At 39.1% G+C, this 21,972-nt stretch overlaps 1 pseudogene; it reads left to right on the top strand.

Annotated features, from left to right (window-relative positions):
* Positions 1-1,564: 1,564 nt before the first annotated feature.
* Positions 1,565-21,101, top strand: LOC150063303 (heat shock 70 kDa protein 4-like; annotated as a pseudogene).
* The last annotated feature ends 871 nt before the right edge of the window (positions 21,102-21,972 follow it).

Raw genomic sequence — 21,972 nt, 5'->3', positions numbered from 1 at the left:
GTGATTAGGCTGATGTGAGAGGAAACAGACTACAAAAGGAACAAGAGAACCATTAAGGATTGCTTCAAAATGGATGAAATTGCCCTGGAATGGGATTGCCATAAGGAAATGACTTCATATGGCCCAATTATACTACAAAAACCATGAAAATGTTACACAACTCTATATTTACTTGATAACTCAGAATTATAAAGTTTACAGTGGATGAATCTTACAATGTATGATCATACCTTATTAAAGCAGGTATAGACCTATGTTTTCCAAGCCCTGATGAACTTGTGCCTGTACTAGCAGCACATGCATGATTGTTAATGCAGTCATGACCACTGCAATCCTGCCTTGTATTTCTTTCAGCCCTATGAACCCATTCAATTGGGGCAGGTGCTAATAACAAAGCAATTTTCAAGGCAAAGAATACAGTTCCAGGATTTTTTTAATTCCATAGGCAAATAGTCCCTGATTTGCTTGTGGAGGCAGAAAAATCTAATCTTGTATTTGGTATTGTATGATTATCCACTGGGCTACCAGTTATAAACGTGACATATGCTAACTAGGAAGAACAAATTTTACTACTAAGCAAGTGCACATCATGCTCTTATTTAAACAGGAAAAGAAACCAGAAAGAAAGTAGGTTCTGTTGTTATTGTTGTTGTTTAGTTTGCTTTTTTTTTTTTGCTTTTAGCATTTACTGGGTTCTTAACTCAGGATCTGTGTCAGTACTCAGCACTTGAGCCAGGCCCCAGACCTTTTCGTTTTTGTCAATTTTTTTTTTAAATAGGGTGTCACTTTTTGCCCAGGCTGGTTTGGACTGCTATCCTATTAATGCTTCTTACATAGCTGAGATGACAGGTACAGCTCACCATTAATGGAGTTAAGGTCTTGTGAACATTTTTGTTCTGACTGGTCACAAATCATAAATATCTCAGTTCTGAGGTATCTCACCTCTCTGAAAAGTGTTTATAAGGAAGCCTAGTGGCTTCTTATGGAATCGTGTTTCCATCCATACTTTCCATAATTATATGGAAAGATGATTGGTGATGGATACAAAACTGATTGTTATAATTGCCTATGATTAATGAATAAAACTACTGTAGTTGCTCTTCCATACAGAATCTATAAACAAGATATTCCTACCTTAGAAGAGAAGCCAAGAAATGGGGCTTTTGTAAACATGGGTATAATGTTTGTCAAGTTGCAATATATGCATTCAATGGAGTAAAATTGCAATTTGGGGCCACAGCATTTGACATGACAGGAGAGGCAGAGAATTTAGTGCCGTGTAAGTAAATTACATCCGTGGAAAATTTGAGAAGAAATAGAAGTCTAAAATCCTTGAATCCTGTCTCAAGAGTATGACAAACTCAAGAACTCATAGAGTACAAATTCTTCAGACCTCTCATTGAGCACTGAACAATGTAGATATGTATACAGAATTCTATAAACAATGTGGATATGTATACAGAACTGTGAATTGAAACAAATTTCTAAAAATGTGTAATGAGCAGAGCCATCTATTCAGTGTTCTAAAATAAGCCAAATTAATGAGGATATTGATGTAGTGGAGATGATGGAGCCACAAAAATTCCTACAATGGTAAGGAATACCAACAAATTTGTTCAAAGACCTACTCTAACATTAAATGTTGATGAATTTAATCACTGGAGGCTGTGCATTATAAGCGTACACTGCATATTTCCAAAGTGAGAGCATTTTCTATGATGTGGGAGCATCTCCAATACTTCTGAGATGGATTCTCCAGCCAAAGAAGGGAGAAGAGATTGTGAAGAAAGCCATGTTTAACAGAAAACAATGTTTCGTTTGGAGAACTTACTATGCCACTCCTTGGGATTACTCTATCCAGATCGTGCCATAGCTCAGTTTTCAGTTCACAAAGCCAGGCCCCAGTCTGATGGCTCAGTGCATCCATGGAATTTTCATGTGTCCCAGGCATCTCTTGTGAAAGTGCACAAATGTGAATAAAACAGAGAAGTCATGGAAATCAAAGATCACAAGGCGGAGGAGAGAGAGAATGCAGGGGAAGCCATGTGGTGAGGCACAACCGCAGGTGACATGAACAGAACCTAAAACAAAGACTAAAAAAATGGGGACCACCCCCCACCAAGCTGGACCACAAAGCAAAACAAGATGGTAAAGTAAAACCCAGTACAGTGAACCTGCAGATTGACAGTCAGTTAATCGTGGCAGATAGACCAGGAAATCATTTGACTTACATATTGAAAATCGGGATGAGACAATCATGCAGAATAAATTGGAGTGATGCTAAAAATGCAGTGGAAGAATATGCATATGAAGACAGACAACCTTAAAAGTATGAGAAGGTTCTGAATGGAGATGGTCAAAACTGTTTTACTTTGAAACTAAAAGATACTGAAAAATTGGCTGCATGAAGATGGAAAAGACCATACAAAGTAAGTTTTTGTAGATAAGTTGACCGAATTAAAAAAGTCCTGCCAGGCACGGTGGCTCAGGCATGTAACCTAGCTACTCAGGAGGCTGAGATCTGAGGATCAAGGTTCAAAGACAGCCTGGACACAAAAGGACCTGAGACTCTTATCTCCAACCTCTAGGAAACAGGAAGTGAGGCTTGGCTCCAGGGTAGGGTGTCCTTGAGTTGAAGAGCTCAGGGACAATACCCAGGTGCAGAGGTACTGTGGTAGGCTTGAGCTGAAGAACTTAGGGACAACACCCAAGCCGAGTTCAAGTCTCATGACCCACAAAAAAAAACAAAAATAAAAATTCCTATCTAGCCAGGTACCCATGGCTCATGCCCATAATCCTAGCTACTCAGGAGGATGAGATCTGAGGATCACCATTCAAAGCCAGCTCCGGCACAAAAGCCCATTAGACTATTATCTCCAATTAACCACCAGAAAATCAGAAGTAGTGCCATGGCTCAAGTGGTAGAGAAATAGCCTTGAGCTGAAGAGCTCAGGGACAGCACCCAGGATCAGAGTTCAAGCCTCATGACCAACAACAACAACAACAACAAAAATGTAGACCATGTTATACAGGTCTTAAAAAAAGACCAAAACTATTTTTAAATTAAGGAAATAAATCCAATAATATATGAAAGTAATTCACTCATTCAAAAACAAGGAAACTATTTTGGCCATTTAGATGTGGCTGGTGTGATAAAGGTGCTAACAAGTATAAATGAGACCACAAAGAAGACTAATAACTAGCTGACTCTACAAGCAGTCTGAACATGGATCCAGTTGTCAAGACAAAAGAGCTCAGAGCTAGAACTAAGATACTGACAAGTATGTATAGTCCTATCATTTCAGCATCCAAAGTTGGAGTGGAATGCCTAAAACAGGAGTAAGGAAAAATGCAAATTAGAATAGACCAGTGGACAGACAAGGGGGTAGACAGACCAACAGGCTATTGAGCAGAGAGTAGAAATGGTTGTTTATATTAACATGAATTATTTTTAAAGAAAAAAATCACTAATTTACTGATAGTTCATACCTAAAATTTATTATAAGTCAACTGGAAGCTTTACTACTTATCACTCTGAGAGCTATTACAATGAAGATTCACTGTATGGATCATTAAAGTGCCTCTTTGCAGAGGCAAAGGGATAATGTGGTACATTCTCACTGGCTTTTAAGGTTCTGCTGACATTTCACTTTCCAAAACAAATTGCATGGTCGTGCCTAACTTCAAAGGGGCTAATTCCACCATGTCCTGTAAGTCAGAGAACTGGAAGTAGAAGCAAAGATAAACATAACCTAAAAACCAAAATTTCTACTCAAGTAGGTATCTTACAGAATCTCTCACTTATAAGCAGTAAAAAAATGTAAAAAGATGTTTACTGCGGCATGGTTATAATAGAAAACATGAACAGAACTTCAATGTATATCATGAGTAAAAAGTAAATCATGGTATTTTGTCAAGTGATATCACACATAGCTACTTAAATAAAAAATACAGGTCAAGAAAAATGGGACTGTATCAGCCTAGATATTTAACTTTAGAGGATGTATGTGGTTCAGATAAATAAGGAGAAAAATGTGGAAAGAATAGCACTGATCAAGATGCATTATACTCTCTTTTCACCAGTAGCTCACACCTAAAATCCTAGCTACACAGGAGGCTGAGGTCTGAGGAGTTTGAAGCCTGCCTAGGTAGGAACATATGTGAGACTCCTACTTCCAATTAACCACCAAAAATACATTTTAATAATACATTATAGCCATTGAAGTTGGCCTAGGTTGATTGTTAGGACTTTTGTAACGTAAATACTTTTGTGTCTTCTATATTGTGAAAGTTGTTCCATATTATAGAAAACAAATGGAAGAAATGTGTGAGTGGAAATAAATAGAATGAGAGAAATTGGGATTCCACTAAAGGGAGAGCAGGTCCATAGTGAAAGTCAGAGAACTGAGCTCCCTTCCTACTTCTGTCACTAAGTCTGTCTGGGACAAATAACTTCAGTTCCATGAATCTCAGTTTTGTCCTCTCTAATAGGAAGAAAATGGCCTAGATTTTCACTCTACATCCTATGATCCTCAAATATCCACTGAGGTTCACATTTGGAAAAGTGGCTTATTCTAGAATTAAAGCATTCAGCCTCTGTCTGATCCAGAGAACAAAGAGGAAAGATTAGAAAAACATCAGGGTCACAATTCAGCATGAAGGTCAAAGCCATGTAGCACTTATCAGGGCTATGGTAGTCACTATGCTAGGGTAGGTGGGATGGGAAGTAAGTGAAGGTGACAGAAGGAGATGCTAGGTTTCAGACTCCCATATGTAATGAGCAGGAACTATCAGTCACACCCTTTCTTGGAGTCACCTAAAAGAGAATCATAAAACAATCAAAGATCTATGCTTACCTCCAACATTTCAAGAACTCAGACCTTTACATGACCCCAAAGGCAATGTGAAGGGATCGGTATAAACTATTGCCTCTCTCTCTCTCTCTCTCTCTCTCTCTCTCTCTCTCTCTCTCTCTCTCTCTCTCTCTCTCTCTCTCTTTCTCTCTCTCTCTCTCTCTCTCTCTCACACACACACACACACACACATACACACACACACACACACACACACACAACTGCAGCTATTCCCATTACAGTTCCTTCTCATCACCAGTAAGTAACTTCAGCGCCTTTCTGCAGAAGCTGTAATAACTTCTAGAATTTTTCTATACTCTGGGCCCTACTAAGTGGAGCAGGACCTCATCAGACCATTCGATTCCATATGTAAGAAATTATCCACAGCATTGAGCATGGTGGCTCACACATGTAATCCTAGATACCCAGGAGGCTGAGATCTGAGGATCGCAGTACAAAGTCAACCAGGCATGAAAAAGTCCATGAGACTCTTATCCCCAATTAATCACCAGAAAACGGAAAGTGGCACTGTGGCTCAAGGGGTAGGGTGGTAGCCTTGAGCTGAAGAGCTCAGGGACAGAGTCTAGGCCCAGAGTTCAAGTCGCATGACCAACCAATAAAATATATATATAATATATATATATATATCCACAAGGTATCAGTTAAACAAAGAAGAGGACCCCCTGGCAGAATGCCACTAGGTTAAAATAATTTTTCATCAAGTAATCTCAGATGAAACTTTTCCAAACAATTCAACCACCTCTGTTTTATATTTGATATGATGTCATCACAAACAAGATGCAAGATCTTTCCATTAACGTGTCAAGATCCAGATTTATACAACAGACATTAAAAATAAAAGCTAAGCACTGGGCAAGGAATGCTAATGGAAGTTATGTACATGCATTAAAGAGAAAAAGCACCTCTGAGTGCTGTTTACGTAAAAGGCTATTTGTTAGGTTGAGCTTGCATTTTCTCAGCCATCATTTGAAAAGTGTCCACATTACTGATGTGTTAGAAACATTTCTCACATTTTAATTATGTTGTGGAATGTGCTGGATCCAATCAACACACTGAAGACAACTTTAGTCTATGAGCATGAAAAAAACACCCATTCAAAGCCAGGTGCCAGTGGCTCTAACCTAGTACCCTAGCTACTCAGGAGGCTGAGATCTAAGGATTGAAGTTCAAAGCTGGCAGGACACAAAAATCTGTGAGAATCTTGTCTCCAGTGAAACAACAGAAAAACTGGCACTGTAGCTCAAGTTGTAACCTTGAGCTAAAGAGTTCAGGGACAGTGCCCAGACCCAGATTTCAAGTTCCACTACCAACCAACCAAAAAACAATTCATATAGAGTCCGGACCATTATAATATGTGTAATACAGGTATTAAAATGTTCCTACTGTATTCTTGGATGTATATTAGACACAAGGGATTTACATTCTCATCTCTTTCCATTGTACAGATAGCAATTTCAGGCTGACAAGAGGACACTTTCCTGAGAGGCAGACAGAAGGAAAATCATCACATGGAGGCCATCAGAGGCCAGATCATTGAAGATCTGTGTATTAGCTGGGGGCCAGTGGCTCACTTGTGTGATCCTAGTTACTCAGGAGGCTGAGATCTGAGGACCACAGTTGGAATCCAGCTCAGGCAGAAAATTCCCATGAAACCCTTAGCTCCAATAAACCACTGCGGCTCAAGTGGTAGAGCACCAGTCTGAGCACAAATTGGCTCAGGAACAACACCCAGGCCCTGAGTTCAGGCCCCAGGACTGGCCAGAACATCTCTCTATCAAGCCACAAATATCCCTGAAAGTTATTTTTTAATATGAGGTATTTTTAATATATGGTTATATGGGATCATATTTGCAATTGGCCTTGATGGAAAGAACAGTATAAGTAGATTCAGAGTCCTTAGAGTAATTTAAAGTATGAATAAAATAAAATGAAATAAAAGAAAAAATGGTAAGTATAACTGAAGTTTATTATGTACATGGAAATGATTTGGTAACCAAACACATTGGAAAGGGAGGACTGAAGGGAAGGCGAGTCCACTGCTTCCTGGTGTTGGATATTTTGTAAGAAATAGTACCTGGGGCAAAGAAAGAAAGAAAGAAAGAAAGAAAGAAAGAAAGAAAGAAAGAAAGAAAGAAAGAAAGAAAGAAAGAAAGAAAGAAAGAAAGAAAGAAAGAAAGAAAGAAAGAAAGAAAGAAAGAAAGGGAGAGAGAAAGAAAGGGAGAGAGAAAGAAAGGGAGGGAGAAAGAAAGGGAGAGAGAGAAAGAAAGAGAGAGAGAAAGAAAGAAAGAAAGAGAGAGAAAGAAAGAAAGAGAGAGAAAGAAAGAAAGAGAGGAAGGAAGAGAGGAAGGAAGAGAGGAAGGAAGGAAGGAAGGAAGAGAGGAAGGAAGAGAGGAAGGAAGGAAGGAAGAGAGGAAGGAAGGAAGAAGGGAGGGAGGGAGAGAAAGGGAGAGGAGAGAGAGAGAGAGAGAGAGAGAGAGAGAGAGAGAGAGAGAGAGAGAGAGAGAGAGAGAGAGAGAGAGAGAGAAATAAAAATATAAAAGTTAGGCTTACCAAGAAAACATAACAGATGATGAATTCAATTTTGAACATGCTAGGGTACCTATGGATGGACTCTCTGACTATGTCTAAAAGGCCCTGGAAAATGTGTCTGGGGACTTTGGGTATAGATGAGCTCCTGCACACTAAGTCTGTGTTAGAAGAGATTAATAATAATAACAGTAATTCCTTAATATCAATAGGGGATTCAGGAGACTGAGTGCAGGACTGCCACAGTTACTAACACTCACAAGTGCTCCAAGTTCCCTGACATAAAATGGTGCACTATAGATGCCTTGATCATTTAGGCTATTTATAATGTCTAATTCAGTGTTAATGGTATATAAAAATTGAAATACTGAAAAGAAAAATAAGCCTATACATATTCAGAGCATTTTTTCAAATATTTTTCATCTGTAGTTGATTGAGTCATTGTGAAACCCATGGATACACAGACCAGATCTAAAGTGTTTCCCATCTGAAAGACCCCATTCTAAGCTCTTTTGCATATACTAACTCATCTTCAAAGAAATCCAATGAAGTAGCTTTAGGAGATGAAAGCACCATGAACCTAAGTGAAATGCCTAAATCTCACATGTTTCGTGTGTGTGTGTGTGTGTGTGTGTGTGTGTGTGAGAGAGAGAGAGAGAGAGAGAGAGAGAGAGAGAGAGAGAGAGAGAGAGAGAGAGAGAGAATATACTGAGTCTTGAATTAACCTGGGCACTGCCCTATAGCTTTTACACTTAAGTATGGTGCTTAAGCTCTGCCCACTTGAGCCATAGCTTCACTTTCAACTTCTTGATGGTGAACTGGAAGTAAACATCTGATATACTTTCCTTCTTGGGCTATCTTTGAACCAAGATACTCAACTCCCAGCTTCCAGAATAGCCAGGATTACAGGATGAGCCACTGGCATCAGGCTTCCATCTGTGCTCTGCATCTCATATAATACAGCCTCCCTGTGAGTGGAGCATCGCCATGGGCAATAATATGTGATCAAAAAAGGGTCAGCTGAATAATATAGAGACTGGAAAATTAGAGAAGAGGAACAGGAAAATCAAGGGAATAATCTATTTGAAGAATGAGAGAGGGATCAGGAGTACCAAACACTGAAAATGGAAATAGGTATTATCATTTGTAAACACATGGGGAAAGTTTTCTAAAGGGAAATCAAACAAAACCCCTAAGTGATGAGGCAATAATGTTGTAAACAGTTTGGTGGAAATTATGCATCATTTCTATCCCTGGTGATCATGTTTGAATGCAAATTGCGAAGAATAATATGCATTATTTAAATAGTTCCCTCCATTCATCTTCTGTACTGTTACCTGCGATTCAAGATTTCCCCTTCACTGGTGAAGGACACTGAAAATCAAAATGAGATAGTGAGAACATTGCCCGCCACATATTTTCAACCCAATCTAAGCAGCACTACCTCTTTGCCACTGCCAGAAAAGAGGAAGACAGAGCAAAGCAGCTTTACAGTCTGTCCTCAAAACAGCCACACTGTGATCAACACCAAACAAAACCCCTCAAATCCTTTAGATATGTCCATTGAAGCTGTTGATGACTCATACATCTTGACATAGCATGCATATTCCAAGACTCAGCAAATAACTGAGCTTCTCTAATCTCCCATCCCAAAAGAAAACTGTAAAGCCAAACTTCAAATAGCCAATCCTTTTCTCATTTTTTTTCATCTGGAAAAACACACCACAGCAGACTGCTCAGAAAAGTTAGGACTCAGAATCTCATTTACTCTGTCTCTACTTCGGTGGTAACATACCTCCCTCTTGTGGATTCGTAGGATATTTTCACCTAGGAGAGTCATCTGACTTACACTCCCGCACTTAATTACTTTGTTGCAGTTCATAACAATAAACATCAATAAAAGATAGAATAGTCTATCATATCCTCCTACTGATTGAAATACTAGAATATATACCCTGGCAACATGTTCATTCTTCTGCTGGAAATGAGGTAGCTGTCAACAAACTATGCTCCTACATCAAATATTTAATAAGCTATTATGAGGTGTATGGACAGAAGGAACTTGTATATGCAGACCCGACTTCTGCAAAAATTTACAACCTAACAGATGAGATCAAACAGCCTGCTGAAAATTGGATAGCAGTTGCTCTGATGGGAAAGAGAGCCATAGACCAAGATAGTTACATGAGTGGACAGTGGTCAAGAGTGAGTAGCACCCTCATTCTAGAAGACCATTGTTGACCTTGGTGAGGCATGGTACAGTTCCGTGACTGAAGTGGATATTTTCTCCTCTATCCATAAAATGTGAGTCAGTACTCACTGAATTCAACTCCATAACTTGTGTGCATTCTGGTTCTTGGTTGTCTCATAAATTCATTATTTTGCAGTATATAATATAGTAACTGTTAATATATACAAAAGGTTTAATAATGTGTTTCCTAAATAATCTGTAAATACCATTTCCCTTGATGTCTTGGTTTAACTTAGCCTTCCTTCCCTACCCAGGAAAGCACTCAAGAGGATGTCAAGCAATACTTGGCCTGGAAACTAGCAACCTGTTGCAAGGCAGTAACAGCAGTTCACATCAGGAGGGAACTGAAACATACCTTGCTGTTAGTAAAAGGATACCAGACATCAGTGAGGGTCCTGCACTCCACAGTGGGGTATCATGAATCACAACTTACACTCTTCTAATGAAATAAGGATACTGGGTATGACCAGTGCTATCTTGGCCATGTGGTAAATGATAGAGAATTGAGTTTAACTGGTGTCACCTTGTCTATGAGGAAGTTCCACCCCCGGGAAATGGGCATGCCTGAATTCTTAGAGGCAGGGGTGAGTTCTTGGACATAGATTACTGGACCTTTTGGTTCTATGCCTTGAACTTGCCAGATTTGAGTTTCCTGTGACCCTGCCCCCTGACACTGACACTATTTCAGCACAGACCAGCTCAAGCGCCATGACACCATGCTACATGTCTCCTGGCTCTCCTCCAATCACCATGGCATGCCACTTCAACTCCCGATTGGAGCTGATCTTGTTCATTGGCATTGCTTTTCTGCTGTTTTCCTCTCCTACTCCATGGCTCAGTTTGACAGTGTTAAGTATATTTGAGGGGCTGCAGGTCTTGGAGACAGGAGTCCCCTGCAGTTGCTGGCTCTCCAATAAAGACTACCAATTTGATCTCTCAAAATGTGGTTTCTCTGTCTCTTGATGTTCTAGTTCCCATACAATAATAGCTATGAAATCCCTTGAATACCAGCCTGAATGGACCTTTGTAGCATACATCTTCCTCGACCTTTCTGTAGTTATGAACTTGTAGGCCAGGTGCTTACCAAAATAGACACCATGATAATTACTTCTTATGTTGAACATAGCCTCTCTGCTTCCTGCCCTTTTTTCCCTGAGGAAATACTTATCCTTAGATATCACCTCTCTCCTGTCTCTCTCTACTTCTCTCACACCTAAGGCTCTTCTGGTTCTTGACCAGCACAGTTTTAAAAGTCCTGTTCCACCCTTGACATTTTATAGCTGCCTGAAATTCCAAGAGTTCAAACTTCCCACAAGTCTCCTTTTTGCTCTCTCTCCCTCCTTCAGAAAGCAAAAAGAAAGCACAATTTACCTGGTTGTTGCTAGCCATCTTTTATTGGTCATTGTAAGGGCATCAGTGTAGAATTGCGTTCCAGTTGAATTCCATGCCATTATGTTTTGTGTTTTCTTCTTTCTCTTCTTCCATTGCAGCTTCCTACTTTACTAGCCCACACTTAGCTCCAGTACCCCATCCCTTCTCTCTTCAGCCCACTCCACATGTCCTTGCTAGGCTTTCTCCCTCTGACCTCAAGCTGTCATATACTTTCCATCATGTTGGCCAAAGTTGGGTCCATAGCCATTCTGATTTCCTGTCCTCAGTCTCTCATGACAGACATTTCTTTTAGTCCTGTACCATCAATTCTCAGGCATGTCTTCACTGTCTAATTTGGTCCTGTTTAAAGAATTTTAGGTTCAAGGCTTGGAGTTTAGCCTAGTGGTAAAGTGCTTGCCTAGCGTGCACGAAGACACTGGTTCAAGTCCTTGGTACCACATACATAGAAAAAAAGCCAGAAATGGTGCTGAAGCTCAAGTGGTAGAGGTCTAGCCTTGAGAAAGCCCAAGGACAGTGCTCAGGCCCTAAGTTCAAGGCCCAGAACTGGGTAAAAAAAATAGGTTCAAAGCAAAACTGAGAGAAAACTAGAGAGAGTTATCCACTTCCTCATATACACAGCTACTACTATAAGTACCCCCACCAGAAAATGAATCTTGTACACAGTACACAATATACACCTATAAAAACCTCAGGAGTCCCATATTTGTATACTATAATGTGTGCTAATTAAAACAAAAATACCAGACTGATAAATTTAGTACAATTAATGAATCTACAATTGGCGTTTCAATGTAGTTTATACTCAATATTATACCTGTAAGGCTTTGTATTTATAATGGTATATATTCATCATTACAGTAGCCTTCTATGTTTTTGTACTATTCCTTTTTCCCTGTTATATATGTATTTTCCAAAGATTAAGTTTCAAAGTGACCTCATCTGCAGAAAATAGTAAGAACATGGAATTTGTGGATGGGAATGGGAGGAACAATTGGGAGAGAATGAGGGAGAGGCTGACATCATCCAAAAAGAAATGTATGCATTCCTGACTTATATAACTGCAACCCCTATGTACATCACCTTTAAAATGATAGAAAGTAAACATTAAGAAAGAACATGATAGAGTAACAAAAGTGACCATAAAAGCTTAGCATTTGCATTTGTGAAATCTAAACCTGCATTTTCTAGATGTCGAAGCTAATTTTTTTGTTGTTGTTGCCATTCCTGAAGCTTGAATCAAGGGCCTGAGTACTGTCCTTCAACTCTTTTCTGAGCTCTTTTGCTTAAGGTTAGTGCTCTACAACTTTGAGCCTTAGCACTACATCCAGTTTGGGGGTGGTTTATTGGAAAAAAAGAGTCTCATGGGAACTTTTCCGCCCAGACTAGCTTTGAATCATGAGCCTCAGATGACAGCCTTCCAGAGTAGCTAGGAATATAGACATGAACCACCAACACCTGGCTAAGATCCTGGTTCTGGATAATATACTTTTTGAATCAGTGTGGAGTTGAGAATGTCACCAAAGATGTTCCAGGTCTAAACTCTGGAAGGTTCAGGTATGTGATGTTATATCCTAAGAGGAGTTAAGATTGGAAATTACATTACATTTACAAATCATATGTCCTTAAAGGGTGAGGTCTTCCTGGGTTATTCAAGTGGGAATTAAGTAATCACAGAGGTTCCTCAAAATGGAAAAGGGAGGCAAATGAAAGAGAGCCCTACAGCTTCCTGAGAAAGGCTTGGCTGAATGCTGGCATTTTGGTGTGGAAGAGGAGGGCTGTGAGCCCAAGGATATGAGTGGCCTCTAGGAAGCTGGACAAGAAAACAGATAGACTCCTAGTCCTATGGAAAGAACCCCTGTCTGTGACTGCCAAGAAGTCCATAATTCACTTCTGATCTCCAGAACTAGAGAATGATACATCTGTGTTCTGATCAACCGAGTTTGTAGCAACAAACTCCTCTTCATTAGGTAACATCATTACTTTTCATGGTGTTCCTGGCTTATAATTTTTTTTCCTCCCGAACTGTACATTCTTGGCAACTCAAAATGACCTAGTGGTCAATTTCCAATTATTGAGAAGCAACAAAAATATGACAAAGAATTTGATTTTACTTTAACTTCATCAAAAAGTATCTATATAGCCTTAAGTAATACTATCTAATGTTGATCACACTCCCGTGCACTTTATGCACTTTGACTCTTCTATCCCTTCAATTAGAATTGGAGTGTGTGTGTGTGTGTGTGTGTGTGTGTGTGTGTGTGTGTGTGTTTGTGTGTACTTGTGCTGGGGCTAGAATTCAGAACTCAGAGCCTCATGCTATTGCTTAGCTTTACACTCGAGGCTGGTGCTCTACCTCATGAGTCATACCCACACTTCCAGTTTTTGCTTATTTGTTTGGTTTTACATTTGATTTTGCTTTTTGCCAGTCCTGGGACCTGAACTCAGGGCATGAGCACTGTCGTTGGGCTTTCTCAAGGCTAGAGCTGGGCATGTGTATAATCCTTGCTACTTAGGCACTGTGGTTCAAGGGGTAGGGTGGTATCCTTGAGCTGAAAAGCTCAAGGAATATGCCCATGCCCAGAGTTCAAGCCCCACAACCAACAAAAAAATGAATTAATTAAATATGGTGGAGCAGTACTTCTCAATACTTTATAGTAATTAGTCAAGAATCTCACCTCAGAAGATCACAAGACCCAAAAAGATGTGTGGCTTACTACCTTTCCTCACACTAATTTCTCCAAGAATGTGGGATTCCCAAAGAGTTTTATACTATTTCCTAAAAGCATAAAGTTATTTTAGAAGGTCTAAAAAATTTCTATGGAGATTCAGAGCTGATAAACATAGCCATGCCTGTCATTCATTCTCTGGAAGCCAATTAAGCAGAGTACTCAGATGTAACATTTTAACACCACAAATTAAAGTGGGCAAAAGCTTAAATTCTATCATAAAATTAACCACAGTAAGTGAAGTGTCTTTGAAAATGTACCTTATAAACATAAAGTGTATTTATGCTTCAATTGCTAAGTAAAATAAAGGAAAATTTTCAAGTTAAAACAGCCAAAATGACCTCATTGATCATGTCTAGCCTCAATTTGGCGACAAAAAGATCTTCACATCAAGAGATATGTGAATTAATCTTCTCAACAAATTAGTCATCACATTCTTATGAAAAAAATTCATATAAAGTCCTTTAAAACTTTGACCCTTAAAAAATAAAAAGGAAATTATTCCTCAAGAGCAGACAACTTGCCAGATTATATCTTTTTCTCTCTGAAGCTGACCAAAGATTACAATATGGCCACAGAAGAAGAAAAGGGATAGAAACCTCTAATTTACTCATTTCCTAGATTATTCGTTCATCTACGAGTTTTGTCCTCCAAGATTTATATTATTTCCCCTGACCTGTCCCATAAATTTCATTCTCAAATATCTAACTTTAGTCACGTTCCTGCTTTCATAACACAGTGTTTTTTTTAAAGATTTTAACATTGATTTTTTTTACATCATATTTCAAATGTCAAGTTTAACAAATAACAAACAGCTCACAAACTCAGTGGATTATAATAATAACTTCTTGCTCAATTATCTGAAGGTTTGCCAAGACATCTCTGCTTCAGGCTACAGATAGTACAGGCCTGCTCCACATTTTATTCTGGTACCAGCAGTTCTCCAAGAGCAAGTTCTTATGACAGGGTAAAACCTCCAGAGGCTTTCATATTTTGTTGAACTATCTATGGCATCAGCTGAATTAGCAAATGATCACTTGAACCTTTTTAATTAGCTACAGCAAATACCATGGCCAACTTCATCACCAATGAGGCAGAAAAGTATATGCCACATAAAAGAACCCATGACAAAGAGAAAGGAGGAAAAGGAAGGCTTCTCAATGAATAACACAACCTCCCATACCAACCTCCAATTCAATAGCTTCACTTACCCTCATACACTCTCTCCCCACACTTGTATTCCTGATATTGTCTTGCTGTCTTGTCCTTGAACAAATTAGATACATCCTTTCCCAATGTTATTCTGTTTGCTTTTTAGCTCTGACTAGAAGATCTTTTCTGAGGAACCTATGTGGCACTCTTCTTGTCTCATACAGGAGTTAGTTCAAATGCCAATCTCTCCCTGAAGATCCCATTGAACATGCTAATGCATAGTATACGGATAAATGTTATCATGGACCAAGCACACATGGCTAGGAGAGCACCTATTGCAGACTGTGAGCCAATACACTTAAAGTCCCTAGATCAGAGAAAGTGGTGAGGAAAAGCAGTAGGTACTTTACACCTGGCATGTACAACCCTGAAATCATTACTAGGATATGTATCTGGTCTTCTCCTGATTCTTCAGGGGGCATGTACATTGGGCTATGTCATATGAGTTGTGTGAAAAGACAGTCTGCACACAGAAGCTTTAAATGTGCTATAATGGCATAGCTTGACCTCTTGTGCTTCTGTCACCTGCTTTATAAAGAGCATGCCTGAGAGATTGCCTATGATTCCTGCAAAAGTCCTGTGAATCAAACCTGAATCAATCTGCACACAGACTGCAGCCAAGCCAAGCTCAGCAGAGCCTAAGTTAAATCTACAAACTCCTTAGAAAATTGCTATGTGTTTTAAGTTGATTGGAATGCAGAATTATACCAACAAAAACCTGAAGATCCTTTGTGCATCATAAATACCATCTAAGATGATTTCTATAGACATTTTCCATTCAGGTTTTATCATTTCATGTAAATACTTTCACTATTGTTGTTATTATTATTATTTATTAAGCTACCACCAACACTCCTCTTCAGAGATAACCTCTTGAAGCAATCATCCATATACATCAGACCCCTTTTCTGGATTTCCTAATTCACTCTAACCCTGTCAGCCAATTTACATCTCAGCAGCACACAATTAATTTGTTCAAATGTCACTCATACCCCAGCTGATGGATAAGCATGGTCATTTATGAATGAGAGAAGCAGTCATGTCAAGTGTCCATCCATAAGTGAAAAGCAAGCTAGGCGTCATGATATACATCATTGGTCCCAGCTACTTAGTTGGTTAACATCAGAGGATCATGTGAGCTCAAGAATTCTAGGCCAGCCTGAGAAATGGAAACTATATCTCAAAAAGAAAACTCATCCTCAGGATCAAGAAATCTAATAACCACAGATGCTGGCAGGGATGTGACCAGGAGGGATCACTACTACACTGTTGGTGGGAGTGTGAACTCGTTCAGCCACTCTGGAAAGCAGTGTGGCGGTTCCTCAAAAGACTAAACATAGAGCTCCCCTAGGACCCAGCAATTCCACTAATTGGCATTTACCCAATCTTCCAGAAACAAGGTCATACTAAATCCACTAGCACAATGATGTTCATTGCAGCACTATTTACCATAGCAAAGATATGGAACCAATCCAGATGCCCCTCAGCAGATGATTGGATCAACAAAATGTGGTATTTATACACAATGGGATTCTATGCTGCCATCAGAAAGAATGACATCGCCCCATTTGTAAGGAAATGGAAAGACTTGGGAAAACTCATATTAAGTGAAGTAAGCCAGATGCAAAGAAGCATAGGCTCAATAGTTTCCCCCAATTGTTACAATTGCTATACATCTAGGAGTCCCCTAGCAGAGTTTCACAATAGCTCAAAAGCTATGTGCATATGACCATATAGGATGAGGCTAAGTGAAATGAACTCCAGGATACGGAAACAAGAGGTCTATCATTGTGAATTTTTTTGTGGCAGTCCTGGGGCTTGAACTCAGGCCCGGGCACTGTCTTTGGACACTGTTTTGCTCAAGTCTAGTGCTCTGCCACTTGAGCCACAGCGCCACTTATGCCTTTTTCTGATTATGTAGTAGCAAGGAATCAAACCCAGGTCTTTGTGCATGCTAGGTGATCAGATACTCTTAGCCTTGTGATTGTTGTTCTTAACCTACTGTTTGGTTAGTTTCATTCTCTCTCTCTGTCCTCTCTCTCTCTCTCTCTCTGTCTCTCTCTCTCTGTCTCTGTCTCTCTGTCTCTCTGTCTCTCTCTCTGTCTCTCTCTCTGTCTCTGTCTCTCTCTCTGTCTCTCTGTCTGTCTGTCTGTCTCTCTCTCTCTCTCCCTCTCTCTCTGTCTCTCTCTCTCTCTCTCTCTCTCTCTCTCTCTCTCTCTCTCTCTCTCTCTCTCTCTCTCTCTCTCTCTCTCTCTCTCTCTCTCCACACACACTTACACACACCTTATGGTTTATGTCATGCTGTTACTCTGACTTTGGTAGCTGGTACATTGTACATATGTTCATTTATTTGAAATATGGAAGGGAAGGGGATAAACAAGATGATTAGGAGGGAGTGTGGGGGAAAGTGGGACAAAAACGTAGGTAGGGATAGCAATGTTCAAGAACTAATGTACTCACTACCTGATGAATGTAACTGTAACCCCTCTCTCTATACATCAACCAAGAATAAAATACAATAAAAAAAATAATAAAGCAGGGCCGGGAGTTTGGCTAGTGGTAGAGTGCTTGCGCAACTAGCATGCACGAAGACCCAGGTTCGATTCCTTGGTACCACATCCATAGAAAACGCCGGAAGTGGTGCTGAGGCTCAAGTGGTAGAGCTCTAGCCTTGAGAAAGTCCAAGGACAGTGCTCAGGCTCTGAGCCCAAGCCCAGGACTGGCAAAAAAAATAATAATAATAATAATAATGATAATAAAGCAAACTCATTCATTCACTTAAGTAACAAAAATGTTGAGTTGTATTAGTGTAGAAAGGATAAAGCAATCTGTGAAACATTTTTGTTCAGTCTGTATAGGTCTTTTTTCTACTCCTCCCTTTCAATTTGCAAACTAAAATAATTCATTCTGTGGATTAGTAATCAAAGTGAGTCATTTCTTGTAATTTTATGTAACAACTTAACTTCTCTATACCTTGGCATTTTGATTCATAAATTTAGAAAGTTAAACTGCCTGATTTTAGGGCAGCAACTACTGGGAATTTTTCAAAATTCACGTAAGCAGTGAGCACCTTTTTCCATACATTTCTATACAGTTACTGAGGGTAGGACTTGGGTTAAAAGTTTTTAAATGCTTAGCAATTGGTTGCATATCACATCCATTTCTTTTGCACATCTCCTGCCACACATGCATGCTGGACTCCTGGAAGCTAAGGGAGAAAAGAAATGAAAACAATTGTGAGTCTGCAAGCTGTACGTTTTAGATACAAATTTCTCTGCCACACAAATATTTGAAGTAGGTTATAAAAGGAGATAATTTTTTACTTGAGTTTTTAGGGTACAAATGCATTACCTTTCTCTTTACTAACCTTTGACCATTCGAATCTGAATTTACACACACACATATACACATAACACACATATCTTTGCCTGCACAGACACTAGGCAGTTTCCAAGGAAACATTATTGCTTAGAGACAACGATCCTATTAAAAAGACCCTTCCGAGAACAAATATCCACTCCCTTTACTGATGTTCAGAAACATTAAATTAGAGCCACTCCTCTTGAAATAAAAAGAATAGTCCCATACTTAATCATCACTGGGTAGCCAAGAATTCTCCCCTTAAAAGCATAATTATTCTACAGGATAGTAGTTCTAGTACAGACTATTTGTTCTGATATTGAAAAGCTTCCTATTTCTCTACAATTGAAAAGTGGTGGGAGATCCAGTGTTTTCCTTAAAGTCAGAGAATGAGATCTAGTGGTTGAATGGAGAAATGATGTTCAAGTCCTCTTATATGGGCAGCACAAAAGCCAGACACTAGTCTTATTGAATTGTCTTTAAGGAATAGTGCTTCCTTAGTATTGGCCATTGGACACTAGAAATGTCTCTTAAAAATAGTAATCGTAAGGGCCGGGAGTTTGGCCTAGTGGTAGAATGCTTGCCTAGCATGCATGAAGACCCAGGTTCCATATCTCAGTACAACATACATAGAAAAAGCCAGAGGTGATGTTGTGGCTCACGTGGTAGAGATTTAGCCTTGAGAAAGCCCAAGGACAGTGCTCAGACCCTCAGTCCCCAGGACTGGCAAAAAAAAAAAAAAAGTAACAGTAGCCAAGTGGGGTGGCTCAGTCCATAACCCTAATTACTCAGGAGGCTGAGATCTGAGGATCACAATGCAAAGTCAGTCTGTGCACTAAAAACCTTGAGACTCTTATCTCCAATTAACCACTAGAAAACAGGAAGTGGGACTATGACTCTAAGGTTAGAGCAGTAGCCTTGAGTTGAGCTCAGGGACAATGACCAAGCCCAGAGTTCAAGCCCCATGACCCACAAAAATAAACTAAATTAAATAAAATTTGGAAAACAAAAAGTTCAGAAAGGTTAAAATCAACCACACCCCTACCTCCCAAACACCCACTGTTAACATTTTGAGGCATAATTTGAAACTTGTGTAATTTTATACTTCCTTTATAAAGATCCAACTGAGGCCTTAGCACTATTTCACAGTGTTTTGTTTTATTTTGTTTTTACCAGACACTTTGCTGAAAATACTTTCTCTCTGTTTCCATATATTCTAGTCAAGATTTCTCATGACTACAGTGAATTCTAATTTGCCATGGTACAATTTCTTGAACAAATATCCATTTTGAAATATTTAGGTTGTTTCACTAATAGACACCCTCCTAAATCTTTCTCTCATCATTTCCACAAGACAGATTCCTGCAATTGCCAAGTTACAGGCTAGAAATGAGCTAGGACTTCTGATTTGCTTTATGGAAGCTGCACAGAAAGCATTTGAGAACTGGAAGTCTACCATCCAGGCATGATGAAGGACACAGGAAATGACGTTGGGATCTCCTGTCAGCTAAATGTGATTCTGTCTCCTTTTCAAAGGACAGAAACTGAGAAATCCTAGACTTACTTTAAAAAAATTAGATAACTGCTGGGTGAATGAATAAAAATTAGTTAAAATTAATGTTTGTTGATTGATAAATACTTCTAAATATCTCTCTAAATATATTTCCCATTAAGATTCTGGAAGCAAGTTCTAGCATCTTACCAAGAAGGAGAATTCAAAGCGAGAGTCAAAGGAGTCATTCTCTGGCTGGCTCAGGATGTTTCTGCCTGGTTAAGTGCTCAGCAATACTCTTCTCCTCTGTCTCTGCAGTGTGATAAAATAGCTGATTATCAATATACCAACACCTGATCATCAGAAAGCATGAACTCATTCAGCTGCAAAACCCAGGGAGGTATTTAAGAATATAAACCTTGGCAATTTCAAAACATTAGGGAGTAGTGGAGCCTGTAACAATCTAAAGAACAGATGTCTTACCTGACATCATCCACATTCCATTTTTTTTTTAAACAATACTATGAGCCAAGCAAATCACATTCAGGGATAGATTTCATCCATGAAACTTCAGACTGAAAATGTGTCCTTCTTGTTTTTCTTTTTTCTTTAATTGTTATTTTTAAGGAGTTGTACAAAGGGGTTACAATTTCATGTTGTGAATACAATTATTCTTGGATTCTTCTTGTTTTTCTACTTATAAATTATGCTGTGTCTAATTAATAACTGTTAATATATGTTTTGAAAATGTTATTAAAGGTTTTATGGATGTTTGTTCTGACAATGGAGTACTAAGGCCAACCCTGTAATACTTACTAAAACTGAAATGGAGATTTCTGTACTCTGCTTCCATAAAGCACTCATTGCTCTAAACAGTTTGCCAAGTGGGAAATTCTGGTAAGCCAACTTAGTACAATAACACAAGTTATTATTCATGACTCTATCTTAGAAGAAAAGACTTTTCTGCACAACCCTCTTCTCCCTAAAGAGCTGCAGAGATATTTGTCTTAACCACAGACACAATTGGGGTTGACTCTTGGAGGATTGAAGTCACTCATTCTCCAAGAGATTAAGGTGATCACTCAACGTTAAATGATGCTCTTTGCCTTAGGAAAGAGAGCATGGCATACTCTCCAACTCGCCAACTTGAAAATCAAGTTGTTACAAGTCTACACGTACACAAAAGATTCACAGGTTCTCTCAAAAACAAAACCAGTGAGGAACAAAAGGACAAACAAGAGAGAAAGTGCGAGTGGAAGCCCTTCTAAAGTTTGGTTTTGAATTGTCAAGGCTGAACTCCCAAGAGATTAGAACTCTATTTAAGCATAATGTTTTGGAGATAGTAAATTTATTGAACTCTGGGGCTGAAATAATCTCAAGAGAGCTATTTGTTTAAAGAAGGCATATTAATCCATTAAGCTAATGCTTTAACATGACTAGTCAGAATTATTACATTGGCTCCAGTGGCCCAAGTGATTTGACCCATTTGAATATGACCCGTTTGAATACCTTTAGTCTAAGCAACATAAAACTATAAATTAATAAGCATCAAGGTCCATTTAGTATGCATGTTTGTTCTGTAAGATGTTAACATTCTTAACCTAGGCTTTTTCATTGCTACGAGGGGAAAAATATCACAAAACTTTCTATACTGGGCAGGGAGTTTGGCCTAGTGGTTAAAGTGCTTGCCTAGCATGCATGAAGACCCAGGTTCGATTCTTTGGTACCATATACATAGAAAAAAGCTGGAAGTGGTGCTGAGGCTCAAGTGGTAGAGCTCTAGCCTTGAGAAAGTCCAAGGACAGTGCTCAGGCCCTGAGCTCAAGCCCAGGACTGGCAAAAAAAGAAAAAGAAAAAAACTTTCTATACTTTTATAATTCATATGATCTGAAAAGGAAATCATAAAAAAGGCCTTCACTCACCCATATAAATGGAAGTTTTATGAATGTCTTTAAAAAAGAAAAAACATTTGGCTGGGAATGTGGCTTAATGGCAGAGTGCTTGCCTAACATTCATGAAGGCCTGGGTTCCATTCCTAAGCACAACATAAACAGAAAAGGCCAGAAATGGTGCTGTGACTCAAGTGGTAGAGTGCTAGGCTTGAGCAAAAGAATCTCAGGAACAGTGCCTAGACCCTGA

Source organism: Megascapheus bottae, chromosome 5 (assembly GCF_031878675.1).
Source record: "Megascapheus bottae isolate mThoBot1 chromosome 5, mThoBot2.hap1, whole genome shotgun sequence".
Classification (NCBI taxonomy): Eukaryota; Metazoa; Chordata; class Mammalia; order Rodentia; family Geomyidae; genus Megascapheus; species Megascapheus bottae.
The sequence above is the reverse complement of the archived record's forward strand: the minus strand, read 5'-3'. Positions and strand labels throughout refer to the sequence as shown.